The sequence below is a fragment of the Rhinatrema bivittatum genome, chromosome 1 (genome assembly GCF_901001135.1).
Source record: "Rhinatrema bivittatum chromosome 1, aRhiBiv1.1, whole genome shotgun sequence".
Classification (NCBI taxonomy): Eukaryota; Metazoa; Chordata; class Amphibia; order Gymnophiona; family Rhinatrematidae; genus Rhinatrema; species Rhinatrema bivittatum.
Genome location: NC_042615.1, coordinates 398,717,825 through 398,737,626, shown reverse-complemented (window position 1 = coordinate 398,737,626; position 19,802 = coordinate 398,717,825). Strand labels below are relative to the sequence as shown.

The window sequence follows — 19,802 nt, the reverse complement described above, 5'->3', positions numbered from 1 at the left end:
GCAGGTGGGTTTCCTGAGGACTAACATCCTGCTGTCGTAGGAGAAAGCAGTTGCTTCCCTGTAACAGATGTTCTCCTATGACAGCAAGATGTTAGACCTCACAGATGGGTGACATCATCAGATGGAGCCTGGCATGGAAAACTAGGCATACCACTATCCACGCGGCCACGTGGGGTCCCTCTTCAGTCTCGTATCTTAATGAAAAAAGACGAGTGAAAAAATAAAACAACAAACCGATGGAGAACCCAACTCTGGAGGGCGGCGGGCAGGTTTCCTGAGGACTAACATTCTGCTGTCCTAGGAGAACACCTATTACAGGGTAAGCAATTTTGTTTTCTCCTAAGACAACCAGGATGGTAGTCTTCACAGATGGGTGAATACCAAGCTATCTGCTGCCCCTGGCAATAACAGAACCCACAGCACTTAACCACATGCCAACAGGCACAACAGAAGTGCTGAGGGTGAGATCCGGATGCAGCACGAACCAGACATTGGGCCCTAGGTAGAGAGAGTTGGATTCTTATGCTTGGAACAGATTACGGAGGACAGACTGGCCAAAGGTACTTTCATGTTGACCATCCTTGGGCAATAAAATCCCAACCTGCAGGCTCTAATGGTGGAATCTGACTTGGACATCAATACTGTTACAGAGACATGGTTGACAGAGTCACATGAATGGGATCTGGCCATCCTGGGCAATAAATTAAGGCAGGACAGAGAAGACAGAAAAGGGGGAGTAGCAGCACATTATGTCAGAAACAATATCCAAGCAATTGAAATGCAAGGGACGAAGGGGTGGAAAAGCTCTCCCTAAAAAAGATGATGCTTCTTCCATTTACATTCGGTGTGGTCTACAGGCCTCCGATTCAGTCAGAAGAATTGGATAGAGATCTGATCAAAGACATCCAAAAGGTGGGTAAGAAGGGAGAAGTGTTGCTTGTTGGAGATTTTAATCTGCTGGATGTAGACTGGAGTATCCCTTCTGAAGAATCTATAAGTAGAGATGGTGGTTGCCCTACAAGGGGCTCTGCTCAAACAAATGGTAATAGAACCCATGAGGGAGGGTGTGACACTCAACCTAGTGCTCACAAATGGGGATAATGTCTCCTGTCCGGACAGTTGCCCACCTGAGCACAAGTGATCATCAGTCAGCATAGTTTGATATAACTCGAATAAGAATCAGAGAAGTCACACGAAGACCAGAGTTTTGAATATAAAAAAAAAACAAAACGGACTGATAAAATGGGGATGTACCTGGAGGAAGAACTAGAGGACTGGGAGAAAATGGGTGAGGTGGAACAGTGTGCCAACATAAAAGGACGTATTACAAATGCAATAAATCTATATGTTAGAAAAGTAAACAAAAATATAGGGCAAAAGAAACCGATTTGGTACTCAAAGGAGGTGGCTGCAAAAATAAAGACAAAAAGATCAGCGCTCAGGAAGTGTAAAAGATCCCAAAAAGAGGATCAGGAAGAATACCTGGTGAAACTGAGGGAGATGAAGAAAGAAATCAAAAAAGCTTTCTTCTTCCGAAGGATTACCAAAGAGGTAAAGAGATGACAAAACATTTTTCAGATATATCAAAGAAAGAAGGAAAACAAAGTGGTATGGTGAAACTGAAAGGTGACTAGGAGCAATGTACAGACACAAAGAAATGTCGGAAATATTAAACGTCAGTTCGGTATTCACTAGGGCCATTGCTAGTTGACAAGATCGTAGAAGGGAATGGGGTAGACAACTTTTATGGAAGAGAATTAAGGGAAGAGCTAGGAAAACTGAAAGTGGACACAACCAAGGGGCCGGATGATGTATATCCCAGGATACTCAGATGTCCTGGTGGGTCCGCTGAATGACCTGTTCAACAGATCCATGGAAACGGGAGTGGTGTCATGAGATTGGAGAAGAGTGGTTGTGGTCCTGCTTCATAAGAGTAGCAGCAGAGAGGAAGCGGGAAACTACAGGCTGGTTAGCCTAACCTTGGCGGTAGGAAAATTAATGGAGACGCTGCTGAAAGAAAGAATACGGAACTATCTACAATCTGGTACGTTACTGGGCCTGAGGTAGCATGGATTCACCAGGGTAAAGTCCTGTCAGACAAATCTAATTTTTTTTGATTGGGTGACTAGAGAATTGGATTGAGGAAGAGCATTAGATTGGATTTCAGCAAAGCTTTTGATATTGTCTCATATGGGAGGCTTATGAATAAAATGAGAAGCTTGGAAGTGAGTGCCAAGGTGGTGAAGTGGATTACACACTGGTTGACCTGTGTAATGGTAAATGGAACTAACTCTAAAGAGATCCATGTTAAGTGTGGTGCCAAAGGCATAGTTCCCTCTAAGCTGAGCGCATGAGCGATCACTCATACATTTTGGAGCATGGCTCATAGGTTTTACATGGTCGCTCACATAAATTTGTCTTTGTGCTATATATAGAAATGCAACATGAGGGGTGGTAAATGGAAAACTGGCGGAGGATCACACCTACTGAGAGATCTACAGTTGTTTCTCCTTTTTGCACTGTTTAGTTTGTTTTACGAGACAGTTGGTATCTTGCTGTATTGCCTCCAATCCCTGAGTATGTAAGTCGTTCTCCTTGCAATAAAAATTATTTTGAAAAAAAAAAAAAAAAGAAATGCAACACTAATACTGGTGCTCAAAAATTGTTGGTTTAAAAAAAGTGTTCCTTGCATGAAACAAATTTGCACACACCAAGTCACTCATTTGAGGGAGCACTGGCCACAGGAATCATATTGGGACCGGTTCTATTCAATATCTTTTTGAGCGACATTGTAGAAAGGATAGAAGATAAAGTTTGTCTATTTGTGGATGATACTAAGATCTGAAACACAGTAGACATGCCAGAAGGATTAGAGAATAAAAAGTGATTTAAGAAAGCTTGAAAAGTGGTTGAAGATTTGGCAGCCGAGATGTAATGCCAAGAAGTACAGAGTTATGCATCTGGGAAGCAGTAATCCAAAACAGCTGTATGAGATTTGGGGGGGGGGGGGGGGGGGGGGTGAAAGACTGATGTGCATGGACCAGGAGAGGGATCTTAGGGTGATAGTGCCTGGAGATCTGAAGATGGCAAGCAATGTGACAAGGCGATAGCTAAAGCCAGAAGAATGTTGTGCTATGTAGAAAGAGGAGTAACCAGTAAGAAAAAGGAGGTGGTGATGCCCTTGTACAGGTCCTTGGTAAGGCCTCAATATGTTCAGTACTGGAGCCCTGATCTCAAAGGGGAGAGAGAATGGAAGCGCTCCAGAGAAGGGCGACCAAAATGGTGTGGGGTTAGTATCAGAAGACTTATGAGGAGAGGCTGAAGTATTTATATACGGAGAAGTTGTTGGATGCCTGGAATGCCCTTCCAGAGATGGTAGTGAAGACAAAAACAGAAGAAAGAATTCAAAGGGGCATGGGATAAACAGTGTGGATCCCTAAAGGCTAGAGAATGGAAATGAAGAAAAAAATGGTCACTACCCTTAACCAAAAAGCTTCGATACTGTTGAAGCAACTCGCAAAGTGACCAGGAGAGAGAGAGAGAACAAGAGTGAGCAAGACTATTTATAAGGCCTTCATAGTAGTCAACTATTTATATCTCTATAGGAGAGCCAGCTAATAGCTCCAGGTGATGTGGTGGTGGTTTAGGGGCTAGTTTTAAATGCGGAGTGAGAAGTCCAAATGATGTCAAATCTTCACCTCTGTGTACTGCACTGTTCATACGTCTCACTCTGCATCTAGAACTGGCCCCTAAACCCTAAACTACCACCTCACCTCAAGTTATTAGTTGGCCTTCCCAGAGGTGGTTTGGCCTATCGGGGGATCGGGCTTCCCCCGGTGGGCTTCCCCCTCGGGGGCTGGCTGGGCGGCGCCCATCTTCTTTTCTTCGGCCCCCGCCGGCCTCGATTTTAATTTCTTCGGCCCCCGCCGGCCTCGATTTTAATTTCTTCAGCCCCCCGGCTTGGTCTCCGGCAGGGGCCGAAGAAATTAAAATCGAGGATGGCGGAGGCCGAAGAAATTAAAATCGAGGTCCCCGCTGAACAGCGGGTTTCCGGCGGCGGTTAGCAGCACCAGTGTTCACTTCTTCGGCTCCCGCCGGCCTCAATTTTAATTTCTTCAGCCCTCACCAGAGACCAAGCCGGGGGCCGAAGAAATTAAAATCGAGGCCGGCGGGGGCAACTTTTGAAAAGTTGGATGAAAGATGAAATTACTCAATTTTAAGCATCCCTCTTCTGGAAAATAAAATTTAGCAAAGTGGGTAGAAACAAATACTAAAGCAAAAAAAATTAAAATATTTAAAATGTTCATCTCAGCAAAATCACAAATTTAAGATACTGATACCAGGTGGGGTTTTTTTGGTTTTTTTTTTTTGAAGCATAATTTAAGCATGAAGACTAGAATAGTTCCAATCTGAAACGGTTTTGCTATTTTTTTTTTAAGCCTTTAGAAAATGTATATTTTTAAATGACTAAGACTGGAATCTTCCCATTTAAAAGGGAAGTTGACTAAGGATGTCTTTCGGTTCCATATCTCCCACATGAATAATCATATGACTGATAGTTTGAAGAAAGACACTTGCTTTATTGACTGAAAGCGTAAAACAAGAGAAGCTGTACCGTGTGGGTGGCCGTCCCTTGGGAGGACAGAACCTGAAGGAAGGGTGTCATTTCGCCTTCTGATAGGAATGTGGTTTTCTTATTTAATGGTTGGGATCATCACTTTCACTTTTAGTAAAAGTGAAAAATGTTGCAAGCCTGAAAGCAAGGTGCTTCTGTGAGAGTGTAATGTGAATGTGAGACAGGGAACATAAGAACATGCCATACTGGGTCAGACCATGGGTCCATCAAGCCCAGCATCCTGTTTCCAACAGTGGCCAATCCAGGCCATAAGAACCTGGCAAGTACCCAAAAACCAGGTCTATTCCATGTTACCGTTGCTAGTAATAGCGGTGGTTATTATCTAAGTCAACTTAATTAATAGCAGGTAATGGGCTTCTCGTCCAAGAACTTATCCAATCCTAACTGCACTAGCCACATTCTCTGGCAACAAATTCCAGAGTTTAATTGTGCGTTGAGTAAAAAAGAACTTTCTCCGATTAGTTTTAAATGTGCCACATGCTAACTTCATGGAGTGCCCCCTAGTCTTTCTATTATCCGAAAGAGTAAAAAAACAGATTCACACCTACCCGTTCTAGACCTCTCATGATTTTAAACACCTCTATCATATCCCCCCTCAGCCGTCTCTTCTCCAAGCTGAAAAGTCCTAACCTCTTTAGTCTTTCCTCATAGGGGAGCTGTTCCATTCCCTTTATCATTTTGGTAGCCCTTTTCTCTGTACCTTCTCCATCGCAATTATATCGTTTTTGAGATGCGGCGACCAGAATTGTACACAATATTCAAGGTGCGGTCTCACTATGGAGCGATACAGAGGCATTATGACATTTTCCGTTTTATTCACCATTCCCTTTCTAATAATTCCCAACATTCTGTTTGCTTTTTTGACTGCCGCAGCACACTGAACCGATGATTTCAATGACTACTGAAACCGATGATTTCACTATGACACCTAGATCTTTTTCTTGGGTAGTAGCACCTAATATGGAATCTAACATTGTGTAACTATAGCATGGGTTATTTTTCCCTATATGCATCACCTTGCACTTGTCCACATTAAATTTCATCTGCCATTTAGATGGCAATTTTCTAGCCTCAAAAGGTCTTCCTGCAATTTATCACAATCTGCTTGTGATTTAACTACTCTGAACAATTTTGTATCATCTGCAAATTTGATTACCTCACTCGTATTTCTTTCCAGATCATTTATAAATATATTGAAAAGTAAGGGTCCCAGTACAGATCCCTGAGGCACTCCACTGCCCACTCCCTTCCACAGAGAAAATTGTCCATTTAGGGGTAGATCACGTGATTTGGTGAGCTGGGAGGAAGCGTCTCTCACCAGCTCCAGGACCCACTCCCTATATCGCGCTCCATCACAGCCAAAAAATAACTAAAATCGAGTGGAGACCACAGGGAGGTTCCAGCGCGTATGTCCATTATCCCATATATGCAGAAACTTACACCTTCGATGGCATCTAAGGGAGGAAAGCGGGAAAAGGAGAAAACAAAGGCCTCTGACCCGAATATGGCAGCCATGGGAGAAGGGGAACCTTCCCGTTCTATGCTCACGATTGAGGACATAAAGGAAGCGATCCCAGAGGCCTTAGATGACAAACTCACTTAAATTACAACACAGCTAGGGGAAGTCAAAGAATCTTTGCAAGACTTATAGCCCCGTCTGAAACATGTCGAACATCGGATCTCTCTCGTGGAAGATGAAGCGACACACGCGGAGACCAAAATGGCCAAAGATAGATGACCTCGAGAATAGAGCTCGTCAAGATAATCTCCGCTTCCTGGGAATTCCAGAGGGCGTGGAAGATAAAGCTCTTTGCTCCACCTTGGAAGAATGGATCCCAGCGGTGCTGGAAATCCCACATCTACAAGGAAAATTAACGGTGGAGCGTGCACACCGGCTCGAGGTGAGGAGAGGAAACGGCACCCACCCCCATTTAGTCATGGCTAAAATCCTTAATTCAGCCCATAAAACTGAGATATGGCAGGCGTCTAGATCGAAGAGGGACCTGCAATTACAAGGCAACTCGATCCGCATTTTTCAGAATTCTTCAGCTGTGGTCTCTGAGGCTAGGAAAGGTTTTGCGGCGATCTGTTCTTCCCACCACAACCAGGAAGTCAAGTTTTCGTTGCTTTTCCCCCACACGATTGAAAATCTGGCAAGGGGACAGAGCACACCTCTTTGACACACCAGCTTCAGCAAAAAAATTTGTTGATGATCTGCAAAAATGAGTTGTACTGCCTAAAGGGGATCGACAAGGTAAACTGTTTTATATGTTGCAGTCTCAGGAAGGTTGATTTCCAGCACGCTTGGTTTTCAGGGGGTTTATTCTAGTGTGGGGGCACGACATGGGGGACTCTGGCTTGTTTTCATTTTACCCCCTTTTGGCCGCAAGGAATTTATTTAGACCGTGGTTCTATTTAATTATCCACACTCAGGCGTGGAGCAGAGCGGCTATATTGTTATACTCCCAATGCAGGGGGGAGAAACTTCCTTTTCTTTTTTTCAAATGGCAGCCTGGGACTCATAGGGAGATAGAACGACCGCATTCCTGGGGATAGCTCTCATCCCTGCAAAATGCAGACAGGACGCCGGAGACACCTGCAAAACATTGCGTCTGCTAACTGCCCAAGCATCATCCCTGGAATTATCAGCATGGTGCAAAAGAACTGGTTTTGGCAGCTCTTGCGGAATAAATGTAGGTACTGATAACTTGCCAGATATCCTCGGAGTTGGGCCAAAGACATCGGTGGCGAGCCTCTTCCCTTGGGATACCCACCCCCCTTCCTTTTTTTTCCTTTTTGAAATTTTGAAATTTATTTAATTTATCTTAATTTATGTTCTCTCTTCACTACGGAACTCTGGCGCAAGACTGTGGGTTCAGGGGTTTTTTTTAATTTGTTTATTTTATTATATATATTTCTTTCCTCTTTTAAATTATTATTTTTATGATTGCTGTGTGATGGGCTTCTTCACAGATGGGATAGTCTTTATTGGAGTGTGGTCCTGGACATATCATACGGATCTCTATATCTCCTAATACCGGAGATATAGAGCTTATAGGTTTTCAGTTATGGGAAAGGGCAGGGATGGGAAAGGGGATACTGGGGGGAGGGGGAGAAAGTTGGGGAACTAAAGATTCTGTGGGAGGGGGTTTTTCTCGGTGGTCCGTATTGCTCCGTCTACGATTCTGTCTTTATGGCCTACAAGTTGGCGCTATTCCTTTACACACATTTGCAGTTGGGATGGGGGATGGCTAGGCTGGGGGCCTTCCCTCTCTCAGATTTTTCACACCCTTTTCACGAATTCTCAAGCTATATTGTTATCTAATGCCTAAACTTGTGTCACGGAATGTTAATGGTCTGGGAACTCCCGTGAAGAGGAAAAAAGTGTTAGCACATCTCAAATGCTTGCAAGCTGACATCGCATGCATCCAGGAAACACATTTAACAGCACTGGAATCCGCAAAACTCCAAAGGGACTGGGTGGGCTCCTGCCTCTTTTCTGAGGCAAAACATAGGAAAGGGGGCATGGCTATTTTAATCAACAAGCATACTAATTTTAAGGTACTTAACTCCCTATCTGACCCTGAAGGCAGATACTTTATTCTGGTTGGCCTCTGGAGTTCGAAATTGGTTACATTATGTACCGCATATGGTCCAAAGGATTATGCTCACAATTTCTTTGTAAATTTATGTAATCTGCTCCACATACACGCTCAGGGCACAATATATATGTTAGGAGATTTTAATTGCGTCCACGACCTATCTCTGGATAAATGTCCCTCTCTGGTGAAACCTTCTGGAAAGCGAAAAAGGGAAATAGCTTACCTTTGCCATCACCTGTATTTACTTGATGTATGACGTACCCTGCGCCCGAACGAAAGAGATTATACTCACATCTCGAGATCGCACAACACTTTATCGCATATAGATTACATATTAATATCCAAACATGTTTTTTTTCGAAGTCCTTACTGCAAACATAGAAACTATAGCTATATCAGATCATACTCAGATCTCCATACAATTGCATTCATCGCCTTCAACACACTCTGCTCCAATATGGAGGGTTTCCTTCGTTTCTTAAAGAGGACACTCACTTTCACAGGTTTTTAAAGAACAAATGGAAAGACTATGAATTATATAACCAACAGCATATTGATACCCCACATCTTTACTGGAAGGCCGCTAAGGTGGTACTGAGGGGAGAAATCATCTCATATGTCCATTTTCAGAACAAAAAGATAAAGCAGACAATATTAAATTTGGAATTACAATTAAAAGCCGCAAAAGAGGCACTGATCCAGCGACACTCTGCCAAAAATCGAGCAGAATTTTAGTGTCCTGGGTAGGTTGAATTGGAGAGATTACTTACCTGTTAATCTCGTTTTCCTTAGTGTAGGCAGATGGACTCATTACAAATGGGTATAGTGTGCTCGTGCTAGCAGTTGGAGACGGATCTGACGTCAGCTCGTGGTACATATACCCCTGCAGGAAGTGCAGGCGCTCAGTAATCTTCCTTGCAAAAGCTTTATGGATATATGTGTGACTGACCGATCAATAACTGAACATGATTAACCTGACCGATTGACAGTAGCTGGAGACCGCCAGTGTTCTCAACTGGAAGGCGTCGACACCCGGCAGGGTGGATGCCCAATGTAAGGAAACATAGCTCACTTTGAAACGGTGAATCCCTATGTATAACGGCAGCCGGGCGGGATGCTGAGTCCATCTGCCTACACTAAGGAAAACGAGATTAACAGGTAAGTAATCTCTCCATTTCATAGCGTGTAGCAGATGGACTCATTACAAATGGGATGTACAAAAGCTACTCCCGGACTGGGCGGGCGGCTGCCCGAGGTCCGTTTAGGATTGCCCTTCCAAATGCTGTGTCCTCCCTGGCCTGGACGTCCAGACGGTAAAATCTGGAGAAGGTATGGAGGGAGGACCACGTTGCCGCTCTGCATATCTCTGCAGGCGACACCATCCTAGTTTCTGCCCAGGAGGCCGCTTGCGCTCTGGTAGAGTGAGCCTTGACCCGTAGAGGTGGTGGTTTTCCTGCTTCTACGTAGGCCGCCTTGATAACTTCTTTGATCCAGCGAGCAATAGTTGCCCGTGAGGCCGCTTCTCCTTGTCTCTTTCCGCTGTGAAGGACGAACAGATGGTTCGTCTTTCGTACTGCTTCCGACATTTCCAGGTATCTGGACAGCAGCCTGCCGGTATCGAGATGACGCAGTATTCGACCTTCTTCCGACTTCTTCAAACCTTCCGTGGTTGGCAAGGATATGGTTTGGTTGAGGTGGAAGTGCGAGACTACTTTGGGTAAGAAGGAAGGAACCGTGCGAAGATGGATAGCCCCTGGAGTGATCCTGAGAAACGGATCGCGGCAGGACAGTGCTTGTAGCTCTGAGATGCAGCGTGCGGAACACACAGACAGCAAGAACACCATCTTCAAGGTTAACAAACGGAGGGACAGGCCTCGGAGGGGTCTGAAGGCAGGTCCCGCTAGGAATTCCAAAACTAGGTTGAGGTTCCACAGGGGCACTGCCCACGTCAGTGGCGGGCGAATGTGTTTGACTCCTTTCAGGAAACGTGAAACGTCCGGGTGTGTGGCAATGCTGTTGCCGTCACTCCTGGGGCCGTAGCAGGATAGCGCTGCCACCTGAACCTTGATTGAATTGAGGGACAGACCCTTCTGGAGCCCGTCTTACAGGAAATCCAAAATGATGGGGATTTTAGTGGCATATGGAATGGTGCTGAGACTTTCGCACCAGGCTTCAAATACTCTCCAGATCCTTATATAAGTTAGAGATGTGGAGAACTTGCGTGCACGGAGGAGTGTATCTATTACCGGCCCCGAGTATCCCCTTTTCTTCAGTCTAGCCCTCTCAATGGCCAGACCGTAAGAGAGAATTGAGCTGGATTCTTGTGGAGGATGGGACCTTGTCGCAGCAGGTCCCTATGAGGAGGGAGGGGTAAAGGATCCCCTGCCAGTAGTCTTCTCATGTCTGCGTACCAGGGTCTTCTTGGCCAGTCTGGGGCCAACAGAAGAACTAGGCCTCTGTGCCGCTGAATCTTGTGTATAATGGCACCCAGCAGGGGCCCTGGGGGAAAGACATATAGCAGGATCTCCTGAGGCCATGGCTGTACCAGGGCGTCGATCCCCTGGGATAGAGGATCTCGCCTGCGACTGAAATATCTGGGTACTTGAGCATTGGACCTGTCCGCTAGTAGGTCCATGCCCGGCGTCCCACACTGATCCGTGATCATCTGGAAGGCCGTGGACGACAGCTGCCATTCCCCCGGGTTTAGGCTTTCTCTGCTGAGGAAGTCTGCCATGGTGTTGTCCTTCCCGGCGATGTGGACGGTGGAGATGTCCTGGAGATTTGTTTCCGCCCAAGCCATCAGGGAGGCTATTTCTAAGGATACCTGTCGGCTTCTGGTTCCGCCCTGTTGGTTGATGTATGCCACCGTGGTGGCATTGTCAGACATCACTCTGACTGCTCTGTTGCGAAGTCTGTGGGCAAATCGCAGGCATGCTAACCTGACTGCCCATGCCTCCAGTCGGTTGATGTTCCACCCCGACTCTTCTCTGTTCCACCGCCCTTGGGCAGTTAGTTCTTCGCAGTGTGCTCCCCAGCCGCTCAGGCTGGCATCTGTAGTGAGCAGGGTCCAGGTTGGAGAGGACATTTTTGACCCCCGGCTCATGTGGCCGGGCCGCAGCCACCACCGTAACTGATGCCGTAGTCTGTCCGGTAGAGGTAGATACACGGTGTAGTTCCCTAATCGTGGGCTCCACCGAGATAGAAGGGCGCGTTGTAACGGTCTCATATGAGCCCGCGCCCATGGTACCACTTCCAGAGTGGAGGCCATTAGGCCGAGGACCTGTAGGTAATCCCAAGCTGTGGGCCGGGTGGCGCTCAGCAAAGTCTGCAAACGATTCCGGAGTTTTAATTTCCTCTTGGAGGTCAGGCTGACTTTGTCTCTCTGGGTGTCGAATCGGACTCCAAGGTATTCCAGTGACTGCGAAGGCTGTAGGGAACTCTTGTTTGTGTTGACTACCCATCCTAGGCTTTCCAGAAGAGATATAACTCTGTTGGTTGCCCGGTGGCTCTCCTCCGATGACTTTGCCCTGATCAGCCAATCATCTAGGTAGGGATGGACGAGGATTCCTTCCTTCCTGAGTGACGCCGCCACTACTACTATTACCTTGGTAAAGGTCCGTGGCGCGGTGGCTAACCCGAAGGGTAGAGCCCGGAACTGAAAGTGTTGTCCCAGGACTTTGAAGCATAAGTAGCGCTGATGATCCCGATGAATTGGGATATGCAAGTAAGCTTCTGACAGATCCAGGGATGTGAGATACTGATATAATGAAGATTTTGGTTCAGGACTTTGGGTCACTCAGCTTGTCCCAGAAGCCTTTGCTCGTTTGATCAAACTGAATCTGCTGGGATACAGTGAACCTCTGACTGACCTCAGACTCAAGAATTTGGAAGATATCTGGGAAGACCTGTAGGCTTTGCAAAGTTTATAATTAAAGGCCATAAGGTTATCAATGACAGATAGCTGAGCCATAATACAAGCTTGGTTCTCACAGATTCCTATCTCGACTGACAGAAGCCAGGTGAACTGGAGATTCCCGGAGGTTAAGACTAATTAAAGGCTTGGAACCAGCAACAGAACACAGACCTACTACAATGACAGGACGAACTAACAGAAGATTGACAGTACTCAACAGACACGTGTGCCCTTCTTAGGCCTAATTGGATCTTAAGGTGGGAGGTGGTATCAGGGAAGCATAGATACAGTTTGTCTGATTGGATAGAACACAAGTGTACCTGATACTTTATACAGTTTCTGGATGATTTCTATCTATAAAAATTCAGCACTGACTAACAAACGCTGAGACATGCAGGGAGAGCCCTTACCAAACAATGGGCTCTCTCTCTCTGTGTCTAACAAGGATATACAATATTAAATTAATCTTTGTCTCAATTAAATTCCTTGTGGTATCCTTGTGTCCAGATATTTGCAGAGCAGCACCACTGTATAAAGTCAAATAATAAATATGTACAATTCTCCCCTGGCTGTATGGCACTTCGGACTGACCGCAGAGTTTCCATGCGAAATCCTGGGACCCTTAAGTGCCGGTTGACTGACTTGAGGTCCAGGACGGGTCTGAAGGTGCCCCCCTTTTTGGGCACGATGAAATAAATGGAGTAATGCCCAGAATTTATCTCCCATGCAGGTACTAGGATTATGGCTTTTAGGGACAGGAGCCTTCCCAAGGTAGCTTCCAGCGCCGCCCTCTTGAGGGGCGGACAAGGAGATTCCACAAACTTGTCCGGAGGGAGGTAAAGGAAGTCCAGGTAACACCCTTCCTGGACAATGGTGAGGACCCACTGGTCCGAAGTAATCTCTACCCACCTGCGGTAGAATAGGGTTAGCCTGCCCCCTATGGCTTCTTCCCCCAGATGGGTCGGCTGATTCTCATTGTGGGGTGCGGCCGGGATCCGAACCCGAGCCGGTTCCCCATTGCTGTGCCTGGTCCGAAAGGACTGGTTCCTGGTGTGAGAACGAGATGCTTGGTAGCGAGTCCTGTAAGGGTTGAAGTGTTGAGAGCTTCTACCTCTGGATGGCCTAGGAAAAGGGCGCTGGTTACTCCTTGACTTGTCTTCTGGCAGACGGGGCAATGGAGAGGCGCCCCATTTGTTAGCCAGTTTCTCAAGGTCACTGCCGAATAGGAGGGAATTCTTGTAAGGCGCGTCTTGGAGGAGGAGTCGGCTGACCAATTTCGTAGCCAGAGCTGTCTCCTGGCTGCCACAGAGGATGACACTCCCTTGGCTGCCGTACGGACTAGGTCGGAGGCAGCGTCAGTGAGGAACGAGAGGGCTGATTCCATTTCTTCTCCCGGGGTGTTGTTCCTGGCTTGTGACAAACAGGAACGCATCACCACGGTGCAGCAGGTCGCAATTCGTAGGGATATGGCTGCCACCTCAAAGGCTTGTTTCAGAATGGCATCCATGCGCCGGTCATGTGCATCCTTGAGGGACGCCCCTCCTTCCACCGGAATGGTGGTGCGCTTCACAATTGCACCAACTATGGCGTCTACCTTGGGACACGCCAGCAGCTCTTTGGTTGCCGGGTCCAGGGGGTACATGCCAGACAAGGCCCGACCCCCTTTGAATGAGGCCTCCGGCGCATTCCACTCGAGATCGATTAGCTGCCGTGCTGCTTGTAGGAGGGGGAAGTGGTGGGCCATTTGCCGAAGTCCTTCCAGCAGGGGGTTCATCCTAGGTTCCCCTGGGGTGCCGTGGCCCGGGATAGCCAGCTCCGACGGGCATTGGGAGACCAGGTCTGGGAGATCCTCCTTAAGAAAGAAGCGTCTCATGGTTCGATACGGCTCTATCCCCGAGGGACGTTCTCCCTCCTCGGGGAGCTCTTCTTCTTCCACAGAGGAATCTGAATCCCCAAAAGTGGGGCTTCCGGGTGGAGGGTGGCCGTGCCTAGGTCTTGAGGGTCCAGGGGTAGGGTCATCCGGTACGTACGGGTCCGTTCGGGGATCAGACTGCTTCTTGACAAAGGCGTGAATCCCCTTGAATAATTCCAACCCATGAGAGCGAAGCAGGTTCTAACCTTAGGGGCACCAGGTCTCTATGGTTTCCCTGGCTGCTCACCGCGGCCTGCTAGGTCCGGGGTGTTCCCTGAGGAACTAGCAATTACGCTGGGCTGGGACCGGCCCTGGCCTGGAACTCCCAGGGCCTCCTCACACTGGGCATATAGGGAGTCTGCTTCCTCGCTCTGTGTGGCTCTGAGGTGGCATACTGAGCAGAGCCCTAGAGCTCTTATGCCTGATTCTGGAGGCGCCGGCTCTGCGGACGCATGGGCTCTCATACGCTCCATCGCGTCTGTTATCTCTATGCGCTTTGTAGTATGCGCGAAGATGTGCGCTTATCAGCGTGCACCTAGCAACGTGCGCCTAGTAGCATGCGCCTATCAACATGCGCCTATCAATGTGCGCCTATCAAGCAATGTGCGCCCAATTATTTTCGGGCACTTAACATACGCGCCCGTCGCCTGTGCGCCGAGTCTGGTCTGAGCGCAAGGGCGAGGCGGCGAACCAGGGCCGATGGTGACGGCGAGCAGGTAGGCAAAATGGCGACCTCCAATGTGGGCTGCCACGCATGCAGACCCCGCTAATCCTCGCTTCCTCGGAGACTTGTAAGAAAAGATGTACGCCTTACCTGATCTTCGGCGCTTCCCGGCTGCGACCCGGGTGGTCTCCGGCTGCGGGGGGAGAGGGTAATTACCGTCACCGCCGCGCTCGAGGAAGTGCACCCGCTGCCTCTAGGCCGCGCCCGAACTCGTCTCGCCCCGGGGCCAAGTCCTCACCGCGAACGGATCGGGACCGAGGCTGCCTCTATGCCGCACCCGAGCCCTTCTCACTTGGGGGGCTAGGTCTCTGCCGCGAATCGGCCACCGGACCGAGGCTCGTACCTCCGAGGGACCACGGAAATCACCTCGGGAAACTCAACTGGGGGAGGGACCCAATGGTATCACTGCAGGAGTGCGGGGCTCTTCTTCAGATAGGGCTTCTATGAATTTAGTCGTTAGAATTTGGAAAAACGCTCAGCGAGCGTGAGGTAGCTCCAAACTGCTTTGGAGACGGAAATTACTGAGCGCCAGCACTTCCTGCAGGGGTATATGTACCACGTGCTGACGTCAGATCAGTCTCCAACTGCTAGCACAAGCACACTATACCCATTTGTAATGAGTCCATCTGCTACACGCTAGGAAAACCTTATTGAACACTCGGGCAAAGGCCCATCTTTGGAAGGGTCAGCAAACGTTTTTCAGATTCGGAAATAAACCGGGTCGTTTGCTTGCCAGACTGACTAAAGCGCAGAGGCCTAAGTCTTTTGTAGCAAATCTGAAAACTTCTACGGGGGGGGGGGGGGGGGGGGATCACAACCTCTGACACTGAGGTCAGTGAAGTATTCCGACAATTTTATAGCAAGTTATACACATCTGACACACAAGGAGGTGAGGGGGAAGAGGAGGCATTTTTCCAGTCTCTCAGGCTCCCCACTCTTTCCGCCTCACAACTAGAGTTTTTAAATAGACCCCTTCAAGCATATGAAATTGCGCAAGTCATCTCAGCTGCACAATCGGGCAAATCCCCGGGCCCAGATAGCCTAACTTATGATTTTTATAAAATCCTCTCACCCTTTATTGGCACTACACTGACCACTTATTTTCAAGATGGCCTTAAAAATCACAGTTATCTCCCTTCGTTTAATGAGGCACATATAGTATTTCTGAAACCCGGTAAGGCTTCCCAGTATCCTTCTTCCTATCGGCCCATATCGTTGCTCAATTGTGATTTTAAAATATTAGCAAAAACTTTAGCAGAAAGACAAAGTTTTTCTCCCATATATGACCTCAGTACACCAAACAGGATTTGTTAGAGGCCGCAAACCCAACACAAATATTATTAAATTGTAAAACGGCCATGAATATTTGCCAACATCAAAACATACCGGCCCTGATTGTAGGCTTTGATTCGGAAAAGGTTTTTGATCGGGAAGAGTGGAGGTATCTTAATTCAGTTTTGCAGCTATATGGGATACGTGGAGATTTTCTACGTTTTATCTCTTTACTTTACAATAACCTGACTTCCCATATTTTAGTTAATGGGTGTAAGTCTGGAGAAATAATTGAGAGGGGGGTCCGCCAGGGTTGCCCGTTATCCCCACTGTTATATATCCTATCCTTAGACCCCCTTTTGCGTAAAACTGACGAATGTAGACTGGTGAGGGGCTTTGGAGGACCGCACCATATCTTCAAAATTGCAGCCTTTGCGGTCGATCTGCTGGTCTTCCTTACTAAGCCTCAATCCTCGCTTTTAGTGGTTCTAGAATTGCAGAGGCAATTTGGTACCTTTGCAGGCCTTCGGATCAACTGCGACAAATCGGAGGCTCTGGATATCACTGGAACTTTACAACAAACCTGGCAAGGGACCTTTCCCCTTAAATGGGTAATGGGAAATTTAAAATATCTGGATCTCCGCATCCCTTGCCGTGTAGACAGGTTTTATTCTGAGAACGTACGGCCCTTGATGGAGACCACGCAGACCACGTTACAGAAATGGTCATCCTTACCACTCTCCCTCAACGGTCGTATACAGCTTTTTAAAATGGTGTTGCTGCCTAAGTGGCTATACCTTTTACAATTAGCCCCTCTCTGGCTTTACAAGACGGACCATCACAAGATCCAAATAGCTTTAAGGTCCATTCTGTGGCAGGGAAAGAGAGCCCGAATTCCCATACAGGTTCTAATGACCCCTAAAGAAAAGGGTGGATTGGGATGTCCAAACCTGGAGTTATACAACTTAGCATGCGGAGTTCGATATATTAAAGATTGGCTATTCGCCATGTCCTCCTTCACTCCCTATTCCTTGCTCCTAGAATGGTATGGGGTAAAATCTCTAAACCCTTTAATTCAACTCCCATTTCATATGATCCCCCAACATCTAAAAACACATGAACTGCTGAGTACGTGCCACCAAGCCTGGAAACTGTTTTGTAAATTGGGAAAAAGTACCTAGCATTCTAACCACACTTATCAACATTACCAATAATGATTTGTTTCCCCCCAGGAAAGGAGAGTAGGGTTTTCCAGCGTTGGCATCATTTAGGCCTTATTTACATCTCTGACCTATACGATCCGACGACTAGAAGTATTGTTCCTTTCCCTATTCTTCAACAACGGTATTCTTTACCAGCTGCAGATACGTTCGCATATGTACAAGCGGTTCACTTTATCAACTCCAGGAAACCGCTATTAGTGGAAACTTTAGAAATACAGAGGCTAAGAGCCATTATACAGGTGGGGGCACGACCCAAATCCAAGGTTTCAAATTATTATCAAGTATTTATGAAAATGGATGATACACAGTTTCTTAAACTCTTATTTACTAGATGGCAAGCGTGGGCTTTGTTTTCTCTAACATATGCAGAATTTGTAAACTGTTTTCAGGAATTACCTATATTGACTGAAAATGTTTCCATGCAAGAAAAATTACAAATTTCTTTGGCAATACTTTATTACACCACAACGAGCTCACCACATGAAATTAACTCAAGACCCGAGCTGCCCCAAATGTAAAAACAGTACGGGTACTTATTTTCATGGTTTTTGGGACTGTGAGCAAGTTTCCGGGTTTTGGAAGAAAGTGAGCCTCCTTTGCTCTACGATATTGAAACTCTCACTCGATCCCAATCTTTGGCTTTTTGGGGTTGACAGTTCCATACCAGGGCCAACCTCTGCTTCTACCCGCTCATTTATATCCAAAGCCGGAATAGTGGGGAAACAAATTATTCTGACACATTGGTTAAGCCCAGAGTATCCCAGTCCTGACCACTGGTTTAGGAAAATGGTCCGTTTGTGCTCTATGGAGCACGCTATTCTCACACCAGCTATGCCAAAGACAGCTGTACTTGTTTCCCGGTCCTGGAAGTCTTTTACATCCTATCTTACGCCCAGTATTGGACTACTTCGAGACCCTTGGACCCCAGCGAATTTTTTGACGGCCTGCGAGGAAACCTCTGCATGTTTTTCAGAAAGTGAGCAGGACATTCAATGGACATTTACACAACAAACCTTTGGGGGGTTTTCGGACAAGGCCACAAGGAGTTTTTTCAATTCTTATTTTCACTTTCTCTTTTTGTGATCACAGAGACGGATAGACGTAGTGGAAAGAGGGGGGGTGGGGGTGGAGGATAGACCGGGGAGTGTTGGCAAAGGGATGTAAAAATTGTTTGGGAAATATGTTGATTGATTGTTCGTGGTTCTATTTGAAAAGCTGAATAAAGATATTATTAAAAAAAAATTGTCCATTTAATCCTACTCTCTGTTTCCTGTCTTTTAGCCAGTTTGTAATCCACGAAAGGACATCACCACCTATCCCATGACTTTTTACTTTTCCTAGAAGCCTCTCATGAGGAACTTTGTGAAATGCCTTCTGAAAATCCAGGTACACTACATCTACCGGTTCACCTTTATCCACATGTTTATTAACCCCTTCAAAAAAGTGAAGCAGATTTGTGAGGCAAGACTTGCCTTGGGTAAAGCCATGCTGACTTTGTTCCATTAAACCATGTCTTTCGATATGTTCTGTGATTTTGATGTTTAGAACACTTTCCACTTTTTCCTGGCACTGAAGTCAGGCTAACCGGTCTGTAATTTCCCGGATCTCCCCTGGAGTCCTTTTTAAATATGGGGGTTACATTAGCTATCCTCCAGTCTTCAGGTACAATGGATGATTTTAATGATAGGTTACAAATTTTTACTAATAGGTCTGAAATTTCATTTTTTAGTTCCTTCAAAACTCTGGGGTGTATACCATCCAGTCCAGGTGATTTACTACTCTTCAGTTTATCAATCAGGTCTACCACATCTTCTAGGTTCACCGTGATTTGGTTCAGTCCATCTGAATCATTACCCATGAAAACCTTCTCCAGTACGGGTACCTCCCCAACATCCTCTTCAGTAAACACCGAAGAAAAGAAATAATTTAATCTTTCCTTGATGTCCTTATCTTCTCTAAGTGCCCCTTTAACCCCTCGATCATCTAACGGTCCAACTGACTCCCTCACAGGCTTTCTGCTTCGAATATATTTTAAAAAGTTTTTACTGTGAGTTTTTGCCGCTATGGCCAACTTCTTCTCAAATTCTCTCTTAGCTTGTCTTATCAATGTCTTACATTGGGAGGGTGCTTCTGTATGTGTGTGGTGTATATGTGAGTCAGGAATGGTGCTTGTGTGTGTCAATGTATGTGTGCAAGAGAGATGGAGCATGTTTTTGGCTGGCATGTGGCTGTGAGATAGAACATGTGTATGACTGAAATCCTGTAAGAGGGAGCGAGAGCATTGTGTGATTGAGAGAGAATGGCCAGAGAGGTGACGTGTGTGTGTGTGTGTGTGAGACTGGCCAGAGAGGGGACGTGTGTGTGTGTGAGACTGGCCAGAGGGGTGACAAGTGTGTGTGTGTGTGTGTGTGTGTGCGTGTGCATGTGTGAGAGACTGGCCAGAGAGGTGACGTGTGTGTGTGTGTGAGAGACTGGCCAGAGAGGTGACGTGTGTGTGTCTATGTGTAAGAGACTGGCCAG

The 19,802-nt window shown here is 46.8% G+C and overlaps 1 protein-coding gene across 5 annotated transcripts in view; it reads right to left on the bottom strand.

Moving 5' to 3' along the window:
- Positions 1-19,802, bottom strand: part of HOOK3 (hook microtubule tethering protein 3) — a 1,188,278-nt gene that overhangs the window by 586,410 nt on the left and 582,066 nt on the right. The window lies entirely within an intron of this gene.